Raw genomic sequence first — 25,374 nt, forward strand, 5'->3', positions numbered from 1 at the left:
ATGGATAAGAGCAGGAAGACAGTAGTTGAATATCTGGATAAGGCATTGTCTGATAGTGAAAAGGCAGCCCCTGAAGACCTGCTATTTTCCTATAAGGGAATTTTGTACCCTGCTGCTGTTTGCAATCCTGAAACCTTCCAAGTTCTTGATTCTTTTGAAGCCAGGACTGACGACGTGATCCTAGCAGGATACTCTAAAAATGGTGAATTTTGCTAGCTTGTTACAAAAAATAATGTGAAATGTTATAGTTATGAATGATTAGGCAGCATTTAATGCAATGATTATACATGACTGCAGTTTATAGAAAATGCTGCCCATCATGAAGATACTGTATTAGGGATTGTTCAGATGAATGAGGTGAGAAAAATAATTTCGGCCATTAATGACTGTCAATTACTTTCTTCTCCCTTTGAATATTTACATTTCAAGTAACTATATGTCCAGCATTTATCAGTTTAGAGAAAATGTTCCTGTGTGTCTCATTGTAGTTCTGATTCAATGCAGATGACAAACCTTTACTAATATTTTGCATTGTGATGATGAATGAGCTGAGAAGAAAACAGCTTGACTGTCAATTTGACTGAGTCTGAAGGGCTGGTGGTTTGAAAAACAATTCCTTCACTTATTAATTGAGCAAGTCTCACATGGAAAAATTGGATCAATTTCAGCTGTCAGTTTCACTGCTCTAAATCTGCAAACACTCAATTGAAGCCAATGGAATGATTCCAAATTTACACAGCTGAAATGTGAGAAAAAACACAATGTGACTCACAGATATGAGGGTATCCAGATTTCACATAACTGTGATCACAAGTGTTTCTGTCCATTTCCCCCAAATTGATTTCTTCTTTTTAGAAGTCATTATTGTATATTTTGCTTTTGGTCAAGCTAGTACTAATGGCTTACCCTGGATTGGCAAGTAGGAGCCTAGTCAGTGACAATGGTGGTGCCTGCATTTATCTGTGACATGAATTCACCCAGAGAACATGGTTTTTAATTTAGTGATTTATAACTAAATTGTTAGTTTTAAAGTAGTATGTGTTTCACAAACAGGACTATTCCTGTTTGTTGACAGATTATTTAGATCAATCATATGACACTTCTGTTCACTCATAGCTTGTGTCATAAACAACAGCAAAATACTCCTGTATCAAAGTTAGATTTCAGTTTAGTTAGCTACTATCCATGAATGTTAATGTTTTTTCTTCCACAGTAATTGATATCACACACAGGTATTTGCAACTAAATACATTCAACACTTGTTGTGACAATTTTCAATTCCGTAGACTTTAAACCAGTTTCTCTTTTGTTTCAGGTACTAACTGGCTTGATCAAGTCCTAAATGACTTGGAAATTACAGCTGCAAAATACACCGAGGAGGAAATTAATGAGAAAATTGATATTACAAATGAATTATCAGTATTTCTACATCTAGAATTGGGGATCCAGAGAAATTTAAGGTCAGCACGGGATGATATTAGAAATGTTAATATGAACTGTTTGACATATTTAAGAATTGATAAAATGTAATGGCTGAATTTTACAGGCTATGGAGGACTCTTATCTCCCCCAAGGTGTGATCAGGTCAGCACAATCAGGGTGCAGTGCATTTGCTTAGCCAGTCTATGACTATAAACCATGGAGGTTCAGACAAGGGGTGGAGAATTCATGAAAATGACCTCCCCACAACTGGGTTTCCTTAGATTCTGATCTGTCGCGCTCTTTCTCCTTTGCACTACTACTGTCCCCATAGAGCTGACTATGTGGAGAGGAGGGATTTGAGACCCTCCACCCCAAAACAGGCAATTAGTAATGGAACTGTTGAGTCTGAACTTTTGATGAGCTTAAACTTAACCCAGACTTGATGTCTCTGTCTGAACTTTTAATCAAAGCTCTGACCTGCGAACTACTCATGACACCCCCTTCCCCTTAAGTAGCCATCTCCCCTTTTGTCTTTTTGAATCTACATTTTAACCTGTTTTATCCTGTAGAATCTTGATTGATTATGCATGACCATTATGATCTGTTAATCACTTTGTTTACTTCTGTGTATAAATATTGATGCTCACCCCTAATAAACTTGCCACATTACTCTGAAGCCTTTTAAGCTAAGGATAGTGTGAGCCCGTTGATCAACGAATTGGTGTCTGGTCTCTGACAGATTGTGAGCCCATACCAACTCCGCACGAACTCGGGTGCTGGAGAGGTGAGTAAGGACTTGCTTTTTACCTAACAGAACTAGGGGTTGAGGGAAGATTCTGTAACCCCTCTCCCTTTCATTTTCCATTGAGTCTCCCATTCTGGTTGCTAACAGCTCCTTTTGTAACTCTCATTCAGCACCAGGGTTGATTTTCTGCCTCACGGTTTCCCGGGATTTCACTCAGCTAGAGAGACCCCTCCCCTTATTTCAGAGCTGTTAGGGGAGGCAATGGGAGAGCACTCAGACTCTGCCTTCGGAGAAAAGGGTAGTAGGGAATAGTTCTATGACTGCTGCCCATGAGAATCTTCCCTTTTCAGTCTCTGCACTGCTCCACAGATCTAGGTGAGCCATAACGCTGTGTAAGGGCTCCACACTCAAGGTAAGATCAAGATTTGGTATTGCATTTATCTATTGCAGGAAAAGGATATTAGATAACACTGAATGGTGTTAAGGCCATTGCTCCCTCTATTTTTTACCATCCATGTGCGGAATTAATTTTGTTATGTGCATCATATCAAATGTGTGTATGTGTGCCACCAGTAGAAACAAGAAGCCTAGATATAATATATATCTTTAAAGAGTTACCATAGGGATAATTACTCCAGCCAGGACAGGTTAGGCATTTTAGAACTCACTACTCAAAGAATAAAATTTAAGCGTAAGAGAGAAATAAAAACTATGAAATGCATAGACCAGTCAAAAACCCAAATAACAGCACTTTGAAAGAGGTATCAAGAAGTAACAACAACAATAATACAAATATGTGTTGGGAGGTCAGTGTGAAAGACAGAGTGTGTGTGTGTGAGACAGAGACACACAGTGTGTGTGGGTGAGAGAGAAACAGAGACACACACAGTGTGGTTGTGGGTGTGTGAGACAGAGACACACAGTTTATTTGTGTGAGAGAGAGAGACAGAGACACACACATAGCGTGTGTGTGAGTGAGAGAGAGAGATAGAGAGACACCCGCTTTGCCCCTTTAAGTACGCTGCCCTTTTAAGTAGATTGGTACTCACCAGTCTTTGAAGCCTGCTTGTTCAGACAGAGCAGCAGCAGCTGCCAGCAAGTTCCCTTTGTCCCACTTCTGAGCCCTGTTGTGCCCCCCCTGCTCTGTGGATATGGGGTACAGGGATAGGAAAGGGAGGGGGCTCCTAGGAGCAGCTGCCCAGGGGCTCCAAGGCAGAGGGCAGGAGCAGTGCGGCAGTGCGGGGGAGGGACACCTGAAGTGTACAGCACTTGGTAGACTGCTGAGCGGCCGCGCAGATTAGAGGGAACTTAGGGGCCATAGTATTGCAGCAAATTACTCCAAAAACAAGAGCAGACTGAGGCGGCAAACACAGCAGGGTGCTAACCCTGTGTGATGAAGTGGGAATGTTCTTAATGTTTTCTCTAAATACTGTGTGGGTGCCTCAGTTTCCCCTATGCATTTCTTAAGTATCTAGGTGGTGGGATAAGGGTGTGCGATTGTTGCAGAGCCCTAGAGGGCAGGAGTGTGCAAGGGTCTGCACAGAGAATGGCCTACGCCCTGTCTCCTGGCAACTGATAGCCTGGGCCCCTCCCCTGCAAAGGTGCCAACTGAAGGTGTTGGAGAACAAAGAGATCAGGTGACCTCCTGGACTGGGAAAGAGACAAAGGGAGAGGATGGGCTGGAGAGTTTTAGTTTGGAGCTGGCTGGGAAAATGGAGGGGAGGCCAGACAGACCTCCTGGCCTCCCCTGGCCCCCCAAGATAGACCTGACTGAGGGGATCCTGTTGTCTGTACCTGCAAGACCTGTCTTGGACTGTGTTCCTGTCGTCTAAATAAACCTTCTGTTTTACTGGCTGGCTGAGAGTCATGGTGAATCGCAGGAAGCCAGGGGTGCAGGGCCTTGTTTCCCCCAACTCAGTGACACTCTGGGCCCATGCACAGCTCTCCCACAGGAGACAGCAGTAGTAATCTGCCCAAGAGTGAGGGCGAGGAAGGGAACACTGATACTTTTGGGGACATATATGGTGAAACTGAGGGACCATATCAACTATCTGCTTGGACCTGCCCCTGGGACCCTTTCCTGGCTCCTACTGCTGGCAGCACGACTGGTCCATAAATCTGGTGGGAAGCCAGAACTGCAGCAGAGATATTTGGATCTATACTTCCTCTCGATCTGTGGCTTTTCTGAGGTGTCCATGGGCAAAAACGCCCAAACATAGGGATACATGTGCAGGTCAATGAGTAAATAAAAAGGGATAGTCGGAGCATGAATGAATAACAATTACTGGACAAATATTACTTCCCATGTCATAAGGAGGAGTTTCATTCATTGTCAAATATAGAGATCAAGAGGAGCAAAAATTCAAGAGATAAGTGATTAATCCTAGATGAACAACCTCTAACACCAGTACAAAGCTCACTGAATCTGCAGCTGCTGAACAGCTGATTGATATACCTTGTACGCTCCCTGTGGACAGAATTTGTGTGTGCTTTTATTTTATCATTTCTGTAAGTAACTGATTTTATTGCCTGAGAAAGGTGTTATATCGATGACTTCATCTTATAGGGCCCTCTGTTTGGCCAAAAAGCTCTCATAACACAAGCAATGCAAACATCTTCACCCTGTCCTGTCAATGCATCTCAAACCCTGACCTAGAAGGCTCTGCTGTAGTAACAGGGACATCATCCTGTCTCCAGGTCCATTAAATGCTCATTCAGATTAATCTGAATTGTTTTGAAAAATCCACTTCTTTCCCCCTTCAGCTTTCCCCATTTCCCGTATTCCATCCTCCTCCACCTTTCTTTCTCTCATCCATCCAAAACACTCCCAACATCAGCTCACTAGTCTTCAACTAACACTTCTCCTCCCACTGCCACATTGTCTCTCCTTGATCCCAAAGTGGTAGCACGGGAAGTCTGTGACGGAGCCAGAACGGGAAGAACCCAGTCTCCTGATTCCTAGTAGCATGCTTTAGCCACCCTTTGGATTTCATTTTATCAAACTGAAAAAAAAAAGGTTTGGTTCAAGATTTAGGTTGGCTTTTATTCTGTTTGAACTGGATTTCCCATCTCTAAGGACAATTAGACAGAGCTATGATGCTGATATTTGTGACATGGTGAGCTGTCCTTTTGGAACTGTAGAAAGATATTCATTAGTCACACATAATAATACCATGCTCCTATATAGCTTTTTGAATTAGCAGATCTCAAAGCACTTTACAAAGGAGGTAAGTATCATTATTCCCATTTTACAGAAGGTGAAACTGAGGCACAGAATGGAGAAATGACTTGCACACAAACACTCAGGTCTCCTGAGTACCAGTCTAGTGCCCACAAAGCCACCCCTGAGATGTCAGTAAATGCACCCTTTCTGGGAGTCACTAGAGGGTGCTATTGCAGAGAGGTTTGCTAGTTCTGTTTATCTGAACGTGTAAGAGTTAGGTTTTGGAGAACAGAAGTGCTTATTGTCAGCCGTTAGATAATGAGTGTATCACTGGTTCTGCCTAAACTCAACTGGACATCTCAAAAGAACAGGCCCCCATTTCTAGTCAGGCAGGAAATACTGTTAGAACAGCGTCTTGCACAGTATACATGGGACCACATACACTAGAGGGCATTAGAGGAACATTAATAATTGGGAGCCTGGTAGTTAAAGTTTGAAAGAAATGAGAGATTCAAGAAGAACATGGAAAAATTAATGCTAATTTGTTTTAGATTCTGCTGTATATTAATGGTAGTGAAATAGTCACCCTCTGGATTGGCAGGAAAGATAACATTCTATTTAAGAGGCTATTTAATTCTATGTTTCTTTCCAATTTTATTTAAAGAGGATGTAGGAATTACCTTTCAGAAGAATCATAATAACACATCTCCCTCCTCAAGTCCTGCCGAAATCTGTTTTCAAAAGCAAGGCCAAGGTAAGTCCTCATTTACAGTATCGTAGAAAATACCCACTGTAATGGCATTTTCAGACCCGTTTGGATTTCCTCTATGTTATATGCAGGGCCTTGTGTTTTCTATGATTCCATCTAGGTTTTATGGTTGTGAAGATAAGATTTCTGCATGTGAATGGATATAGTGTTATTTACTGGGACAGCAAACAACTGAAAGAATAGCTTTAGATTGGGAGTAAACTGGCCCCATTCGTCTACATGGTGCATGAACACTGAAACCTAATGCTGACAATTTAAATGTTTACTGTTTCTCTGCTATCATTTCAGCAGAAATACCCTACTAATGAGCTTAGCCATTCCTTATTTTTCAAATAAGGTAAAAATAATTAAACTGATTCTACTGATGCTGTGATTGTTAAACAAATATATACTTTTTCTTAATTATTATTAATTATTTACCATAGCGCCAAGAGCCCTAGTCATAGATCAGGATCTCACTGTGCTAGGAAAAGTACAAACTTTTTTGTATCGACTTTTAAGCTTTAAAACAAATAATTATTTTACTTATTTTTTTTAGATACTGCTGCTGGTTCGAAGTCCAAAAGACACTGCTGTATCTTACTTCCATTTTCACAACAATATGCCTACACTTCCCTCCTTCGGCTCATGGGATGAGTACTTTACAGCTTTTATGCATGGAAAATGTACACTCTGTTTTTCTGTTTTTAGCTATTCTGATTAATTAATGGATTGGCAAAACTGGGCACTGGGATTCAGGAAGACATAGGGCAGATTCTGATCTCAGTTGTAATGTTATAATTCAAGAAGAACTTCATGGTCTTAGTTAGAGTTATTCTAGATTTATAAATGATGTAACTGAAATCAACCTGTGACCCCTGAAATCAAGAGATAATTCATTCGCTGACACTGACTCCCTCTGTGATCTTGAGTAAGTCATATAAGCTCTTACGGCCTGACCACCATTACCCTGAACTTTATATAGTCTGAAACACAGATTTAGGAAATTAAATATGAGTTATATGACCGACTATGCTAGTACAGTACTTATTAAAATAGGTATAAGCATGCTGGTCTAGAAATCCAAACCCAATATTCCAACTCAAAACAACTTCCCCCTATACTTTTCTTTCTGCTAATCTATGCATAAACTGAATTCATTTACTGGGTAGAAGGCTAAAATTCTTCCCACTGGTGCATAAAGAAGGTACTAGAGGTGAGCAAAATGTTTTCAACCAATTGTTTTTTGGGGGTCAAAAATATTTGCTGACTTCAGGCTGAATTTTGTAAATAGTTTTGTTTGGAAATAAAATTTCTAAACAGAGGAAACGTTTTGTTTCAATCATTCTGAATCATTTCATTTTGACCGTTTCAGTTTGAAATGTTTTGTTAAACTTTTCTATTCACATTTCACTTTCAAATTTGGTCAGTTAAAGAAAAAAACCTACAAAAAGAGTGAAAAAATCCAAAACGGCTGAATCAAAATCAATAACTCAAAATAAAATTTGTTTGGTGAAACATTTTGGTTGATTCTAAGCTAATTTTTTTCTACTGTTTTGAGTCAGCAAAATATAAATAAATTAATATTAAACATTATTTTTGGTTCAAATCGATTTTTTGGTTCACTGTCTGAACCAAAAAATCCATCACTCACTCAGCTGTGATAGGGAACAGTGCAAAGGAGAGCCTCCTTTCCGACCCAGCCAGCAGTCAGACAGGATGTCTCCATGGCAAACAGGAGTGCGCTGGAATGTTCAGCTGGCTGGAAAGCTTCTACGCTATGTCCCTAAGGCGGTTAAGAGGGTGTTTAGTCCTTTCCACCTAGTACAGTCGTTCTTAACCTTTACTGCAGCCTGCACCCCTTTGGTTCTCAAAATATGTTCTCGCACCCCTTATCACCCCTCTTGCACCCCTTAAAATGTATAAAGTTAATAAATACATAGATTTGATGAAACAAAGTAGTTTTACTTACGTGCCTGTGCTTAATTTGTGTTTTCGATGATTTACCTTCTAAAAAAATCTGGCATGTCTCGCACCCCCAGAAAGGGCATCTCGTACCTCCAGGCAGGGCTGGCTCCAGGCACCAGTGAAGGAAGCAGCTGCTTGGGGCGACCAATGGAAAGGGAGGGCACATCCGGGTCTTCCCGCCAAAGAGGAAGAGAGGGAGCAAAGGACCCGCCGCCGACTTGCCGCTGAAGAATGAAGCAGCATGATTGAGCTGCTGCCGATTGGCTTTATCTTTTCCCCCCCCCCCCCGCTTCGCTGCTTCGGGCGGCAAAAAAGTTGGAGCCAGCCCTGCCCTCAGGGTGTGCGTGCACCCCAGGTTAAGAACTACTGACCTAGTAGATGTGTGCTCTTCCATTAGTGGCCAGTACTAGCCGTCAGATGGAAGGAACACTTATTGCTTCTGTTCAGAGGAGCAGTGGCAAAACATGTTACTGTAGTCCTCACCTCAAAACCCTGTCTGACACCAAGAAGTCAGCCTAAGCCTATAAAAGGAGTTCATGTCCCCTGTCGCAATTAATCTTTACCTCATTATTATTGAATTATTCTGTTTTTCTGGTTTTTTTCCTCCAGTGTCCCGGGGCTCCTATTTTGATTATTTAGTTGAATGGAACAAGCATATGGATGATGAAAATGTTATGGCGATAACCTATGAAGAGCTGAAAGAGGTGAGGTTAATGCTGAGGTTAATGCTGTTTAAGGGAATCTTTACTTCATACCTAAATAGTGCATAACTAATGATAACAACACAGCTACTAAGCCCATGCAAGGCCTATACAATTCATTTTGTTTAATCAAAAAGCCACATTTTATAAAAAAACCCTCATGTTTCAGTGGAAATTTTTTAACCAGCTCTACTTAAACCCTATGAAGAAATAAGTCAGATGCAAATGTCATATAGACCTAGTTCAAGACCTCTGAGTAGGGTGGAATTTCACCCTCTGTGACCACCAACGTGCCAAGAAACTTGAATCTCGGAACAAAGAGACTTTGGAATGAATAAGGCCTACATCTAATAGTATCCACTTCATGGGGAAATGATCACCAAGAGGCAACATCAGCCTTGCTGTAAGCAGGGGTAACGCTGTTATCTTTCAATGGATTTGCACCCACATACACCAGGCCTTCATTTAGCCGTAAGATTTTTTTAATATATACTGTCAACATGAGCCAGTGGCTTAATATTCAAAAATACTGAGCATCTACAGTTCCCACTGGTTTTGCTGGGGTGTGTGGGTGCGCTGCATCTCTGAAACTCAGACCAAACATCTTCACCCTAAAACTGGCCAAGTTTTTCAGTCCTCACTCAGTCAAAACTTTAATTGTCTTTAGTGGGAATTTTTGCCAAAATGGAGGACAATAAGATATGGCCATCTGTAACCAATGTGGACTAAAATGTGGACTTCTCCAAATCTCACACATGAGTGAGCTGGATGGGATGTAAGTAAGACCCATCTCACACATGAGTGAGCTGGATGGGATTGCATTAAAACCTAAATTACAGTAACATGAAGTCTGTAAAGCACTGACAAAATCCACAAAGCCGTCTAACAATAATTTCCATTTGTAAATCAAAGCTGTCTTTAGCATGCCTTCCTATTATGCCCAGCTACCACAAAGCATATGGAGAGTGACCATGGGGAAACGCTAACCACTTGTATAATAGGTTAAGTGGAAAAACCATGTTTAGTTTGCAGTCTGATTATGATCCCGACACCCAACCTTGCTAAAGTGAAATGAATTCACCTGAAATTTTACAGCTGTGATAAAGGTTAGGGTAGATTTTTTCCTGGAGAGATTGCTGCAAATTGCCAAGGTTTTGTGAAATGATTTTAAAAAATAAAATAAAAACAGGGTGATCTAATTTCTTCAGTGCCTGCAGTGTGGTACCTTGGCCCCACACTAAATCTATTTAGAAAAATCTTAATACAATCTCTCTTTCTCTCTCTGTCTAAGAGGTTGTCAGCTTTCGAACAGAAAATGCTGATTCCATGGACTCTACGTGTTCCGTGGGAACATGTAAATTGCTTCCACACTTTCGATGGAAACCAGGCAGGCCATCCAACTGGCCACCCTGCCTGCCTGCATTCCTGGTAGCTCTCCCATCTGCCCACCTCTCTATTCCTATGCTTCTTGGCAGCCTCAGTGGTGGAGCTGGGGTTGTCCTGAGTTTTCAGGCTCCTTGTTCCTCAGCAGCCAGGCTCCTTGGCAGCCCATCTGGTGAGCAGTTGCAGAGCTGGACTTCCAGGCTGTCCAGCTCCCTAAGCTACCAGCAGTGGCGGATTAGCCACAGGGCTAATGGGGCCCGTGCCCAGGGGCTCCGGCCATTTGGGGGGCCCTGGAGAAATGGGTGCCCCAACCTGGTCCGCCTCCCCGGTGCTGCAGCCGGGGAGCGGAATGGGGGTGCGGGGGCTTGCCCCACTCCCCGGCAGGAGCACCGGGCGGGCGAACCGGGTTGGGGTATCAGTGCAGAAGTGCAGGCAGGGCAGGGCAAGCCCCCAATCCCATTTCCCCAGCAGGACTGCTCGGCTGGGGGGCGGGGGGGAGGGCTGCAGGCAGAAGGGGTGGGGAGGGGCCCCGACTTGCTGTGGCCCAGGGCCCCACAAATCTGTAATTCGCCTCTGGCCAGGACTCTAGGTGGCTGGCTTCCAGGGATGCCTGCGTCATGAATGGACAGGTGGGCTCCTAGGCTCCCTGAGCAGCTGACTCCTTAGCTCCCTGGATTACTTGGCTCTGTGGCTGGCCAGGTCTCCAGGCTGCCTGCCAGGTAGGTGATCTGCTGGGTATCCCAGCAATCATATTTCATTTTGGAAACACCACAACATTTCCACTGTAGGAACATTTCAGCATGTCCTTAACAAAATATTGCAGGATTTCAATTTTTGGCCTTTCATCCTGATTCTGGATGAAAAGTTCTGAAAACTAATTTTTTTTTCTGGCATGGAAAGTCTGTTTCCTGGGCTGTTCTTAGGGCCTGCCTTATTTGATTATCTTATTTTATTCTCCTAGTTTTCCTCTTATTATTTTTAGGTCCACTATTGTCAAATCCCCTTAGAACAGCTCTTTCTGCTCACTATTGTATCTGTCAAAATGCACCATCACTTGGTGTGTGAAGGGTATAGAATTCCTTATTCAGGCATGTCCTTATTTGCACATTTCTTAGCAATGCCTTTTACTTCAGCACACTTGAAGTGTATGAATATTAACAGGTACAAACTCTCTGGACTCAATTATGTGCTCAAAAGCTCTAGGTATTATTATTACTCACTTGTATGCACAGCCACATAGAAAAAATATAGACCCCAGTCTTCATTTAGCCAAAGTATCCTACTTGCATGAGTGAGGAGTTCAGGACAGTGGCTGCTGTACAGAAGCTGTCTGAAAGTTACACCTCTTAGGCCTGGTCTACACTAGGCGTTTATGTCGAATTTAGCGCCGTTACATCGAATTAACCCTGCACCCGTCCACACCACGAGGCTATTGAGTTCGACATAGAGGTCTCTTAAATTCGACTTCTGTACTCCTCCCCAACGAGGGGAGTAGCGCTAAATTCGACATGGCCATATTGAATTAGGCTTGGTGTGGATGGAAATCGACGGTAATAGCTCCGGGAGCTATCCCACAGTGCACCACTGTGTTGACGCTCTGGACAGCAGTCCGAGCTCGGATGCTCTGACCAGCCACACAGGAAAAGCCCCGGGAAAATTTGAATTCCTTTTCCTGTCTGGGCAGTTTGAATCTCATTTCCTGTTTGGACATCGTGGCGAGCTCAGCAGCACTGGCAACGATGCAGAGCTCTCCAGCAGAGATGGCCGTGCAATCCCAGAATAGAAAGAGGGCCCCAGCATGGACTGATCGGGAAGTCTTGGATCTGATCTCTGTGTGGGGCGATGAGTCCGTGCTTTCCGAGCTGCGCTCCAAAAGACGGAACGCAAAGATCTATGAGAAGATCTCTAAAGCCATGGCAGAGAGAGGATACAGCCGGGATGCAACGCAGTGCCACGTGAAAATCAAGGAGCTGAGACAAGGCTACCAGAAGACCAAAGAGGCAAACGGACGATCCGGATCCCAGCCCCACACATCCCGTTTCTACGAGGCACTGCATTCCATCCTAGGTGCGGCCGCCACCACTACCCCACCACTGACCGTGGACTCTGAGGATGGGATATTGTCGACGGCCGCTTCCTCGGACATGTTAGCGGACGGGGAAGATGAGGAAGGAGATGAGGAGGACGAGGCAGTCGACAGCGCTTACCAAGCTGATTTCCCCGACAGCCAGGAGCTCTTCATCACCCTTACAGAGATCCCCTACCAACCCTCCCCAGCATCTAACCCGGACACAGATTCAGGGGAAGGATCAAGCAGTAAGTGTTTTAAACATCTAAACATTTATTTTTAACAAAACTGGAATATTAAGAATAAGAACAATGTGTTCTTCATGATTTCTTTACCCTGGGCGCTTAAGTATTCAGTACCAACTATTTAAAAAAAATCTAGCAGTGTCCGGTTGTGCATGATTCTGCTGCCCAAGCTGCTCCACTCTTTAGTCCCTGCCACTGCAGCTATATTAAAATGCGGTCTATATGTCCGGGGATAGAGCTGAAATCCTCCACGGACATCTCGAGGAAGCTCTCCTGGAGGTAATGGGAAAGCCTGTTCATCAGGTTCCTGGGGAGAGTGGCCTTATTGGGTCCTCCGAAGTAGGAGACGTTCCCGCGCCAGGAGATCCTCAAGTACTCCGGGATCATTGCCTTGCACAGCATGGCGGCACAGGGCCCTGGTCTTTGCAGGCTTTCCCGAAGCATCCTTTCCTTATCACTGTCCGAGATCCTCATTATTGTTATGTCGCTCATGATGACCTGCTTTGAATTAGGTAGGGGACTGTTAGTATTGGGACTGCTTGCAAGTTCCTTTACAGAACTGTAACCGCTGGTTTACAGCCACGCGGTGGAGGCGGGAGAGGGGCAGCATACAGGGATCTTTCCCTGGGACATCCGCGAGGGGGTGGGACAGGGCCAGAGTTCCTGCTTGGCCGATTGCTGGCAGCAGAGACTGGCATTGCTTTCAATGTGAATGGAGGCCAGTGGTACTACTAAAGTTTTAAGCAGCCACAAGTCTACGGCTTACCATGTCTGCCTGCTACAGAAATTCCGGTGTCCTGCCCCGCTTCCCAGATCGGCAGTGCAAGACCCCAGGCACTGAAGGCGAGGTTCGAAAATTCGACCTTGTCCTGAGTGCATATGTGATAGGTGCGGTGCATGGTCTTGTTCACAGAGAAAGACTATGTTCTTTGTTCACAACTACATTTATGTTTCGGAGGAATTCACTACCTTTTTCTCATTCCCACAGCCACATCTGCGACTGTCTCCCAACCCAGCCTGGCATCACACTCCCAGAGGCTAGCGCACATTAGGCGGAGGAAGAAGAAGACGCGAGAGGACATGTTCTCAGAACTAATGGGCTGCTCCCAAGCCCAGGCAGCACAGCAGAACCATTGGAGGGAGAATTTGTCCCAAATGCACCGGACACACATGGAACGTGAGGAGAGGTGGCGGCAGGAAGACCAGCAGGCGACTCAAACGCTGCTTGGACTTCTGAGGGAGCAAACGGACACGCTCCGGCGCCTTGTGGATGTTCTGCAGGAACGGAGGCAGGAGGACAGAGCCCCGCTGCAGTCTATCAGTAACCGCACTCCCCCGCCACCAAGTCCCATACCCCCCTCGCCCAAAGTCCAAAGAAGGAGGGGCGGCAGAGTCCGTGAAAACTCTCACTCGACCCCTGCAGACTGCTCAAGCACCAGAAGGCTGTCATTCCCCAAAATTTGAAAAGTCCTTTCCTGCCCGCCTCACCCAAGCCCCCGTCCAAGTTTCACCCCCCAGTTTAATGTGTGGTTGTTAATAAAAAATACGTTTCTGTTCATTACTGTTTCAATCATGTTCTTTTGTGGGAGAGTCTGTCTGAAGGGGGGGAAGGGGCTTGGTAATTGGACAGGACAGTCACCTTTAGCAGGGTACAGAGGCGGGGGCAGGTCCAGCAGCAGGGCACATACACAGTGCAGTGACTAGTTACCCTGGTCAGTCTGGGAGGTGGTTTTCATGTTCTGTGCGGGGGGTGGGGGTTGCTCTGTGACTTTGTGGCGGGGGAGGGCAGTTACAGATCTTATGCAGAGGTCCCTGTCCTGGATCACAGAGCCACGCAGCAGGGGATCTGTAACCCTCCTCCCCCTGCCATAAAGTCACATAGCCCCCACATACACGCAGTCCCGCTCAGGAGGGCTGGCAGGCTCCGTTGAAACAACCAGTCCGCCACTGCGAATCCTGTCATTCCTGGAGTTTAGAAGGATCATTTGCATCAGTACACTACACCCGCTCCCCACCACAGTCTGCGTCCCAGGTTTAAAACATTCCCGCGAAAACAGTAATAAAGACAACGGTGTTCATTAACAAAATAAAACTAAATTTATTTTTTTGGAAGGGGGTGGAGGGGGTCTGTAACTGGAGAGGATAGTCATCATTAACTGGGTAAAGAAACGGGGGCAGGTTCAGCTTCTCTGTACAGAACCTTAAAAGTCACTGGTTACCCTGCTGACTGTGGAACCTAGCTTTCAAAGCCTCCCGGATGCACAGCGCGTCCCGCTGGGCTCTTCTAATCGCCCAGCTGTCTGGCTGGGCGTAATCAGATGCCAGGCTATTTGCCTCAACCTCCCACCCCGCCATAAAGGTCTCCCCCTTGCTCTCACAGAGATTGTGGAGCACACAGCAAGCTGCTATAACAATGGGGATATTGGTTTCGCTGAGATCACAGCGAGTCAGTAAGCTTCTCCATCTCCCCTTGAGACGGCCAAAAGCACACTCCACCACCATTCTGCACTTGCTGAGCCGGTAGTTGAACAGTTCTTTTTCAGTGTCCAGGGCGCCAGTATAGGGCTTCATGAGCCAGGGCATTAGCGGGTATGCTGGGTCCCCAAGGATCACTGTAGGCATCTCCACATCCCCAAGACTTATTTTGTGGTCCGGGAAGTAAATACCTTCCTGCAGCCGTCTAAACAGACCAGAGTTCCTGAACACGCGAGCGTCATGAACCTTGCCCGGCCATCCGACGTTGATGTTTGTAAAACGTCCCCGATGGTCCACCAGTGCTTGCAGCACCATTGAAAAGTAGCCCTTTCTGTTAATGTACTGGCTGGCCTGGTGCTCCGGTCCCAGGATAGGGATGTGAGTTCCATCTATAGCCCCACCGCAGTTTGGGAATCCCATCGCAGCGAAGCCATCTATGATGACCTCCACGTTTCCCAGGGTCACTACCTTTGAGAGCAGTACCTTAACGATTGCGTTGGCTACTTGCATCACAACAACCCCCACGGTAGATTTGCCCACGCCAAAGTGGTTCGCGACAGACTGGTAGCTGTCTGGCGTTGCAAGCTTCCAGAGGGCTATGGCCACTCGCTTCTGGACAGTCAGGGCTGCTCGCATCCGGGTGTCATTGCGCTTCAGGGCAGGGGACAGCAACTCACAAAGTTCAAGGAAAGTCCCCTTCCGCATGCGAAAGTTTCGCAGCCACTGGGATTCGTCCCAGACCTGCAGCACTATGCGGTCCCACCAGTCCGTGCTTGTTTCCCGTGCCCAGAATCGCCATTCCACAACATCCACATGACCCATTGTCACCGTGATGTCCTCGGCGCTGGGTCCCGTGCTTTCTGACAGGCCTGTGCTACTCTCAGACTTCAGGCCCTCACCGCGGTGCCGTAGCCTCCTCGCCTGGTTTATCTGCATCTGCCTCTGGTAAAGGTGGATGATAACCTGCGAGGCGTTGACAACGGCCACAACTGCAGCGATGGTCGCAGCGGGATCCATGCTCGCAGTGCTGTGGCGTCCACGCTGGCACTGACCGGAAAATTGCGCGAACTGATTTCCCGCCGGCGCTTTCAGGGAGGGAGGGAGGGCGGTAGTGACGGACGGATGACGACAATTACCCAAAAGCACCCTCGACCCTTTTTTTTTTACCCAGAAGGCATTGGCGGCTCGACCCAGAATTCCAATGGGCAGCGGGGACTGCGGGAACTGTGGGATAGCTGCCCACAGTGCACCGCTTCCAATGTCGACGCTTTCCCCGTTAGTGTGGACTCACAAAGTCGAATTACTTTGCAATATCGATTCTACATTTTCGATTTAAGAGAAATCGAACTACCCTCGTAGTGTAGACATACCCTTTGAGTTCCTTGGTAATGCAAAAGGAAGTAGTTGCAGATTTTACAGAATAATTCTGCTCTGTGGAAGAACGAACCCTTCAGAGATACTGTTATAATCACTCCACAGGTGAGATCCAAATGGAATGTTGTTTCAATAATATTCATTCTTATCTTCCTTTTTTTCAGAATCATACTTTAGGACTGAAAAAAATAGCTGACTTCTTTGGGTTCTCCCTGAGTGAGGAAGAGATTCAGACTGTTGCAGAGAAGAGCAGCTTCAAAGCTATGAAAGAGAAATCCTCCAAAACTCATGGAACATTTGGGAAAATTCTCTTCCGTAAAAACTGAATTTCTGAAAACTCCCTATAAATGATCACCAGTCCCTTGCAGTGACGTCACTGGCACAGCACCTCTAGCTGGCTGGGTGAACTGAAGGCGGAGGTTCTGATGAGGTCTTGGCTGCAGCATCCCTATCTTTTAGGGCTGTTGTAAAAGCCTGGCCCTCTGTGACATCACAGGCTTGGCAACTCTAGCTTGTTGGTGTGATGTGAAGGCACAGTCCTCTGCAAGGATTAGTGGCTCAGGACCTCTGTCTTGCTGGGATAGTATCCAGGAACCTTTTATTGCTGGGTGGATGGCCAGGGAAAGGCCTCTCTGATGCCACTAGAGTAGCACTGATAACCCCCACTGTGATGAGCATGTAACATCCACCTCCAATCCCAGGCTAAAGACAAAATTCAGAGTGCATCCAACTATAGGTGTTGAGCCAGACTGTCCCTGGGCTAGTGCTATGGCTGTTATTGGTGGCTGTGGAATCTTGGGCTAACGTAGAAGTGCCACAATCAGTGCAGAAGTTGAAATCACCCAATACAATTGCTGCAGTGACTCTGGCACTGCCACTGGTTAGCTCAGGAAGTACTCCGAGATACAGTGGAGTTACCTGTAGCTCACATTAGCCTGGGGCTCAATTATCTTTCATTGGGATTTCACTGAATCCCAACCGTTGGGGGGGAGACTACGTCTGTCTCTCCCTCAGCCTCACAACTGGCCCACCTCTCCTGATGTATGGATCAGATGGGCTCCAGAGAAAGGGGAAGATGATATGAAGATGGTTCACCCCACCTTCCACAGAGAATACATCAGATTCATGTGTGAAAGTTCCCCTCTGTGGGTTATGAATCATGGGGACATTATCAGGCCCTGAGTTAGGATCTCTGGCTGCCAGAGGCTGAGGCTGGCACACAAGAACAGAGCTGCTAATGGTGGAGTGTGCCTGGAGAATCTGATGTCTTCCCCTACATTTATTTAAGAATAAGCACCACACCTAACAAGACACATGCTTAGTTTGCAGTTTGAAGACCATCTTATCAAGAAAAAAAGCTACACACTTGGGGCCAAATCAGAACGGGTGTAAATGAGTGTAATGACTCTTGAATATAAAAAATGGATGTTTCTGGGGCCAATTATTTCTGAGATATGGTATGACCAAAAAAAGAACATATACCAAGAACTCTACCTGTATTTCTAAAAAATTCTACATCTTAGAAATGGCTTCTCCAGTTCACCTCTTAGATTGCTGAAAAAATTCTCCTGTGGCCACAAACCCTAAATGTAGAGTCACAAGAAGAAAGGATCAATTCTTAGGGCTATAGATGGGGGAGTGAAGGTTGTGATGTGCAAAAATCAGCCTTGCAATGGAAAGCTAGTTACAACTTCAACCAAGGAGTGATGATCCTTTCTCTCTAACAAATATTTATATATTTTTTTAATGTTTGCAGGAATGGTTGGTGACTGGAAGGACCATTTCTCTGAAGCTCAGAGTAAAGAGATGGACAGAAAATGTGAAGAGTGTTTAGCAGGAACTAAGCTGGGAGAAAAGATGAAATATGGGTTGTATTGCAAGGTCTAAAGAGGAAAACCTAATGCAACTGTTTCCCTTAGTATGATTTGTTCACTTGTTTTTGGTTCATCTTGTCTCAATCAGAGGGGGCATGTTGGAACCCTGGGTAGGGTTGCCAGTTTTGTTTGGACATATTCCTGGAGGTTTTATCACATGACATAATCTTTAATTAAAGATTAATTTTTAATTCCTGAAGACTCCAAGGAGTTCAGGACAAGCACACATAAGTGAATTTAGCCAATAATCTTTGAAATCTAATGAGGAATAATGAAATAATTGCATCCTTTGCATCTAGGATTAAATTGTTATCTCTGTGCCTAATATATGAGGTCCAAGAAATTATCACAGAATCATAGAATCATAGAATATCAGGGTTGGAAGGGACCTCAGGAGGTCATCTAGTCCAACCCCCTGCTCAAAGCAGGACCAACCCCAACTAAATCATCCCAGCCAGGGCTTTGTCAAGCCTCACCTTAAAAACCTCTAAGGAAGGAGATTCCACCACCTCCCTAGGTAACCCATTCCAGTGCTTCACCACCCTCCTAGTGAAAAAGTTTTTCCTAATATCCAGCCTAAACCACTGCAACTTGAGACCATTACTCCTTGTTCTGTCATCTGGTACCACTGAGAACAGTCTAGATCCATCCTCTTTGGAACCCCCTTTCAGGTAGTTGAAAGCAGCTATCAAATCCCCCCTCATTCTTCTCTTCTGCAGACTAAACAATCCCAGTTCCTTCAGCCTCTCCTCATAAGTCATGTGCTCCATCCCCCTAATCATTTTTGTTGCCCTCCACTGGACTCTTTCCAGTTTTTCCACATCCTTCTTGTAGTGTGGGGCCCAAAACTGGACATAGTACTCCAGTTGAGGCCTCACCAATGTCGAATAGAGGGGAATGATCACGTCCCTCAATCTGCTGGCAATGCCCCTACTTATAAACCCAAAATGTCATTAGCCTTCTTGGCAACAAGGGCACACTGTTGACTTATATCCAGCTTCTCGTCCACTGTAACCCCTAGGTCCTTTTCTGCAGCACTGCTGCCTAGCCATTCAGTCCCCAATACCGGATTTATCATGGTGCCACTGGCACCATGGCGCCAGGCCCACAGTCGAAAGGGGCCCCGGCGTGCTCTTCTCCCCTCCTCCTGTGGGGTCAGAGCTTGATGCTGCCGGCTGCTGCGGCTCCGTGGCAGCCTCCGCCTGCAGCCTGCCTTCTGCCCTGCCCCTTTCCCCAGCGTGCTACGTTCCCTCCCCCCGCCAATCAGCTGGATCAGCCTTGGGTAGGAGGGGGGAGGAGGGAGCTGCAGCACGCCGCTCCGGAGAGGAAGAGGAGGAGAAGAAGAGGCGGGGGTGAGAGGCCTCTCCCCCGCCTCTTTCCCCAGCGTACTACGTTCCCTCCCCCACTCCTGCCGGTCAGCTAGATCAGCCTTTCCGGCAGGAGGGGGGCAAGGAGGAGCGAGCCGCAGCACGCCGCTGCGGGGAGGAGGAGGAGAAGAGGCGGGGTGAGGCTTTGGGGAAGCCAAGGGGCTGGAATTGGGGCATACCTCCTCCAGCCCCCTGCGTGAGCACCCCCATAACCCCCCAGCCCCCTGTCCTCCGTAACCCCTGCACCCCTCACCCCCTGTTCCCCCTCACATTCCCCAAGCCCCCTGCCCTGACTCCTGCACCCCCACCACACCCAGCCCCCTGCACTGCCTCACACACATCCAGCCCCCTGCCCTGACTCCTGCACCCCCCTACACACACCCAGCCCCCTGCATCCCCTCATACACCCTGAGCCCCCTGCCCTGACCCTGCACTCCCCTCACACCTCCTCAGCACCCCCTCACACACCCCCAGCCCCCTTCCCTGACCCCTGCACCCCCCACACCTCCCCAGCACCCAGCCCTGACCCCTGCATCCCCCCCTCACGCCCCCCAGCCCCTGCCCTGAAACCTGCTGCACCCCCCTCAAACACACCCAGCCCCCTGCCCTGACTCCTGCACTCCCCCACATCCCCACCCCCATCCTGAGAACCAAACAGGAACTGCCCCAGGTAAGCACTCCACACCCCAACCTCCTGTCCCAACCCTGAGCTCCCTCCCTCACCCTAGCTCCTGGCCAGACTCCGTACCCGAACATTTTTTTACAATATTTGGAAAGATCATTCAGTGGTCTGTCGAGACCCTCCGTGATTTTCAAGTGGACTGTGGAAAAATAAGTTAGACTACAAGAACAATCAAGGTACCTCACTTTATTTTCATTTACTTTCTATTACTTATGGGAGGAGGATGAAGAAAAAAAGAATGAAAAACGGGGGCAGGGGGAGCTAAGAGAGAATGTTCTTTTTCTTGACTGGGTCCCAAGGAGGAGCCCCAAAAATGAAGCTGAGCACAGGGCTGGGGGCCCCACTAACTCTAAATCCACCACTGGCTGTCACGTCACCTGGGCTGGGGATACTGTCAGGGCCGGTGTAACCACTAGGCGAACTAGGCAACCGCCTAGGGCGCCAAGATTTGGGGGTGCCAAAAAGTGGTGCCCAATTTTTTTTTTTTACACTACAGTGGAGTCACATCTTACATGGGGGTTAGGTTCTAAAGTCACTGTGTAAGAGGAAAATTGTGTATAGTGAAAATTACCATAAAGTACAGAATACACTAGAACAGGGGTCCTCAACCTACGGCATGCATGCCAAAGGAGGCACGCAAGCTGATTTTTTTTTAATGGCAGGCTGCGGGTCCCGGCTGCCGCTGAGCCTGCTGCCGACCTGGGGTTCTGTTCACTCAGCTGGCAGCGGGTTGAGCAGGGCCAGCAGTGGGCCGGCTCCTGCCAGCCGGGGTCCCAGCCGCCAGCCCCGCTCAGCCTGCTGCCAGTCTGGGGTTCTGGCTGCCAGCCCCTTGCCAGTCGGGGTCCTGGCCACCGGCCCCGCTCAGCCTCCTGCTGACCTGGGCTTCCGTTCACCCAGGCCGCCAGGAGGCTGAGTGGATCCGGCGGCCGGGACCCCGGCTGGCAGCAGGCTGAGCAGGCTGAGCAGGCTGAGTGGGGCCGGCAGCTGGGACCCTGGCTGGCAGGAGCCAGCAGACGGAACCCCAGACCGGCAGCCCACTGCCGGTCTGGGGTCCTGATCGCTGGCCCTGCTCAGCCCGCTGACGATCTGGGGTTCTGGCTGCCGGCCCCTTGCCAGCCAGGGTCTCGGCCACCAGCCCTGCTCAGCTTCCTGCCGGCCTGGGTGAACGGCAGGAGGCTGAGCGGAGTCGCCGGCTGGGACCCCAGCTGGCAGCTGAGTGAACGCAACCCAGGCCAGCAGCAGGCTCAGTGGTGGCCGGGATCCGCAGCCTGCCATTAAAAAAAAAAAAAATCCACTCACGTGCCACCTTTGGCACGCGTGCCATAGATTGAGGACCCCTGTTCTAGTGTAGACAGTGTATACTATGTATACTGTGTGTACTGTAGTTTATGGTAATTTTCACTATACGCGATTTTCCTCTTATGCGCTGACCTTAGAACCTAACCCCCGCGTAAGGTGTGACTCCACTGCATTCATGTTTGAAAATTTATAATAAGCGATGCTCGGGGGGGGGGGCAAGGTGGAAGTTTCACCTGGGGTGCAAAATATCCTTGCACCAGCCCTGGATACTGTGTCAGCTGATCCCCACAGTCTCCACACTACCTGGGCAGTACAGCAGACATGGCCCTGCCCACTAGCTCCTCTCCACTCCTTAACCTCCCCCCCCACTTGACCACCCCTTAAGGCTTAGCCCTCTCACTTTTAAAAATGATTGCTTGCCCCTCTCCCCCCCTCAGGCTTTTCTGGCAGCCCTGTTGCCAGGTATTCAGTTTTAGACTGGAAACTCAAGTAGGAAATGAGACCTGAGTCTCCGGTTAGCAGTGCTGACTGGAAACTAAATGTCAGGTTATAGGAGTAACCACATTAGCCTCCGCTTCTCCCACTCCCAACACCCACTCCGGAGGACTGGAAGAGAACCTGTCCTGCTGCTGTGGGAGGAGGGGAAGCTCAGTGCAGAGAGAGACAAAGAGAATGGGCTAGAACCAGGTAGATACCCGCTCTATGTGGGCAGGGGCGGGGGGGATCCTGTTTACCCCCTCCCCAGCCCTGCTGTGCTTGCAGTTTACCCCTGACCCCTCCCTTGCTCCAGAGACCAACCATAGCTCCTGCCCCACTGTGCTTTTACACCCGGCCCCTTTTACAATTATTCCCCAGGGGGGCCCACAAATATGTTTGGCACCAGGCCCACAAAAAAGTTAATCTGGTCCTGTCGGTCCCTAGTCTGTAGCGGTGCATGGGATTCTTCCGTCCTAAGTGCAGGACTTTGCACTTGTCCTTGTTGAACCTCATCAGGTTTCTTTTGGCCCAATCCTCTAATTTGTCTAGGTCCCTCTGTATCCTATCCCTACCCTCCAGCGTATCTACCACTCCTCCCAGTTTAGTTTCATCTGCAAATTTGCTGAGAGTCCAGTACACGCCATCCTCCAGATCATATTATAATTAAATATTATTATTTTTCTGATACTGCAGTTTTGCTATGTCTAGATACTGGTGCTTGTTCGAAATCCAAAAGACATAGCTATATATTTTTACCATTTTACCAATGGCATGTCTCCACTTCCCTCTAATGAGACCTGGGATGAGTTCTTCACAGCTTTCATGACTGGAAAAAGTACTGTTCCTTTTTCTACCTATCCCAATTATTCAATGTGTAGACTAAATCTGAAAATATGGAATTTGTAACCCAGATTCATTATGCTTTTTTCATTTTATTTTATCACAAAAATGATAGAGGTTAATAGAAAGATCTTTAAAAATGCAGACAATCTTCTTTAATAAGTGACTCATTTTGGGAATATGTATCATTTTTATAAAAATCACTGAGGACGAGGAGGAAACAGTCTCACAGGAGCAATCTAGAGTTTATAAGGAAGCCCAAATTGCTGAATCAGGCTTTTGGGCCCAAGGCTAAAGTTCTATGAACAGAATGAACTGGAACTCCCCTCTCCCTTCACTGGTAGGCAAGGATTTTGAGGCAGATTTCTCCAAAGAATGTCGAGGGATACATTTTTATTGCCTTGTGTGACAAAGTGCTAGGTAGGAAACCCTGAATAAACACTCAGTTCACAGCAGCTCCAATCAGGCATAGCAGATTGGCACTGATAAGGCAGACCTGTGCCTAATTTGTGGGTGGGGCCGGGCAGAAAGGCTAATTAAGCCACTAGCCCAAGCCCACAAATAGGCACAGGAAGGAAGAGCACAGGAGGAAGAGGAAAAGGAAGTGAGAGGGAGATCCTTTCCTCCTGCTCGTAAAGGTGCTAGGTGTGTGGTGAAGGGAAGATAGGATTAAAATTCAGAATGGTCTGGACAAACTGGAGAAATGGTCTGAAGTAAATAGAATGCAATTCAATAAGGACAAATACAAAGTACTCTACTTAGGAAGGAACAATCAGTTGCACACATGCAAAATGGGAAATGACTGCCTAGGAAGGAGTACTGTGGAAAGGGATCTGGGGGGTCATAGTGGATCACAAGCTAAATAAGAGTCAACAATGTAACACTGTTGCAAAAAAAGCAAAGATCATTCTGGGATGTATTAGCAGGAGTGTTGTAAACCAGACATGAGAATTAATTCTTCCGCTCTCCTCTGAGGTGATACATCCTCAGCTGGAGTTTTGTGTCCAATTCTGGGCGCCACATTTCAGGAAAGATGTGGACAAATTGGAGATAGTCCAGAGGAGAACAACAAAAATGATTAAAGGTCTAGAAAACATGACCTATGAGGAAAGATTGAAAAAATTGGGTTTGCTTAGTCTGGAGAAGAGAAGACCGAGGGAGGACATGATAGCAGTTTTATTAACCTTTAATAAAAGGTTGTTACAAAGAGGAGGAAGAAAAATTGTTCTCGTTAGTCTCCGAGGATAGGACAAGAAGCAATGGGCTTAAATTGAAGCAATGGAGGTTTAGGTTGGACATTAGGAAAAACTCCTCTCAGCTAGTTAATCATTGGAATAAATTGCCTAGGAGGTTATGGAATCTCTGTCATTGGAGGCTTTTAAGAGCAGCTTAGACAAACACCTGTCAGGGATGGTCTAGATCAGGGGTTGGCAACGTTCGGCACGCGGCTCACCAGGGTAAGCACCCTGGCGGGCCGGGCCAGTTTTATTTACCTGCTGACGCGGCAGGTTCGGCCGATTGCGGACCCCACTGGCCGCGGTTCGCCGTCCCGGGCCAATGGGGGCGGCGAGAAGCCGCGGCCAGCACATTGCTAGATAATACTTAGTCCTGCCATGAGTGCAGGGGACTGGACTAGAAGACCTCTCGAGGTCCCTTCCAGTTCCATGATTCTACGATTCTTGTCCCTTCTCTTGGGAGAGCATACTACACTGCTGCTGCTGCTGTGAATACTAGTCTCACAGTCATCTGCTAAGGGGAATTCAGACAAGTAATTCCCCTTTATTTGCTCAACGCTGCCTCACAAAACTGTACTGCATAAAGTCCTAATAATTACTTTATTTCCTTAAATGAGGTGCATTTTCCTTTTTATGTGCTATACTGTATTAGTCAATGAAGCTTAATGAGATGGACTCTATTATAGGAGTTTTACACTGGAGTAATTCCACTGACATCAGTAGAATTACACTGAAGTAACACTGAATCAGGCCTTGTGTTTAAAAATCATAGCAACACACTCCAGTTAGCGAAAGTGATCAAAATGACTGATCTTTAGAAAAAAATAGAAATGTTAAATTCCTCGTTTTCAAAGTTTTTGTACATATATTATTCATACTAACACAATAAATGTTGCTTCTTTGTAGGTGGTGTTAGCGACTGGAAGAATCTTTTTAATGAAGATCAGAACGAAGAAATGGACAAAACGTTTGAAGAACTCCTAGGAAGAACTAAGCTGGGAGCAAAGATAAAGTATGAGGTGTACTGCAAAGCCTGAGGACGAAGAAAACATTGGTAAAGCAACAGTTCCCCACAATTCTATCAGATCCGTTGCATTACATGCACTAGAAAAATAGATCAAGTGATCCAAACTTCTCTGAATGTTTGTAAATGATCACAGCTCTCCACCTCTCTTTACAGTGACAGCAGATTCTCAGCATGCTTAGACTGCATTCCTTTATTCAATGCTATTGTAATCAGTCAGACCCAGACTAATACTACACCACTGCTCCAGTACATATCACCTAGAAGAACCTCTCTCCCCAACT

The 25,374-nt window shown here is 46.7% G+C and overlaps 1 pseudogene; it reads left to right on the plus strand.

Moving 5' to 3' along the window:
* LOC135876394 (sulfotransferase 6B1-like) lies at positions 1-25,103 on the plus strand (annotated as a pseudogene).
* The last annotated feature ends 271 nt before the right edge of the window (positions 25,104-25,374 follow it).

The sequence above is a fragment of the Emys orbicularis genome, chromosome 3 (genome assembly GCF_028017835.1).
Source record: "Emys orbicularis isolate rEmyOrb1 chromosome 3, rEmyOrb1.hap1, whole genome shotgun sequence".
NCBI classification, from domain to species: domain Eukaryota; kingdom Metazoa; phylum Chordata; order Testudines; family Emydidae; genus Emys; species Emys orbicularis.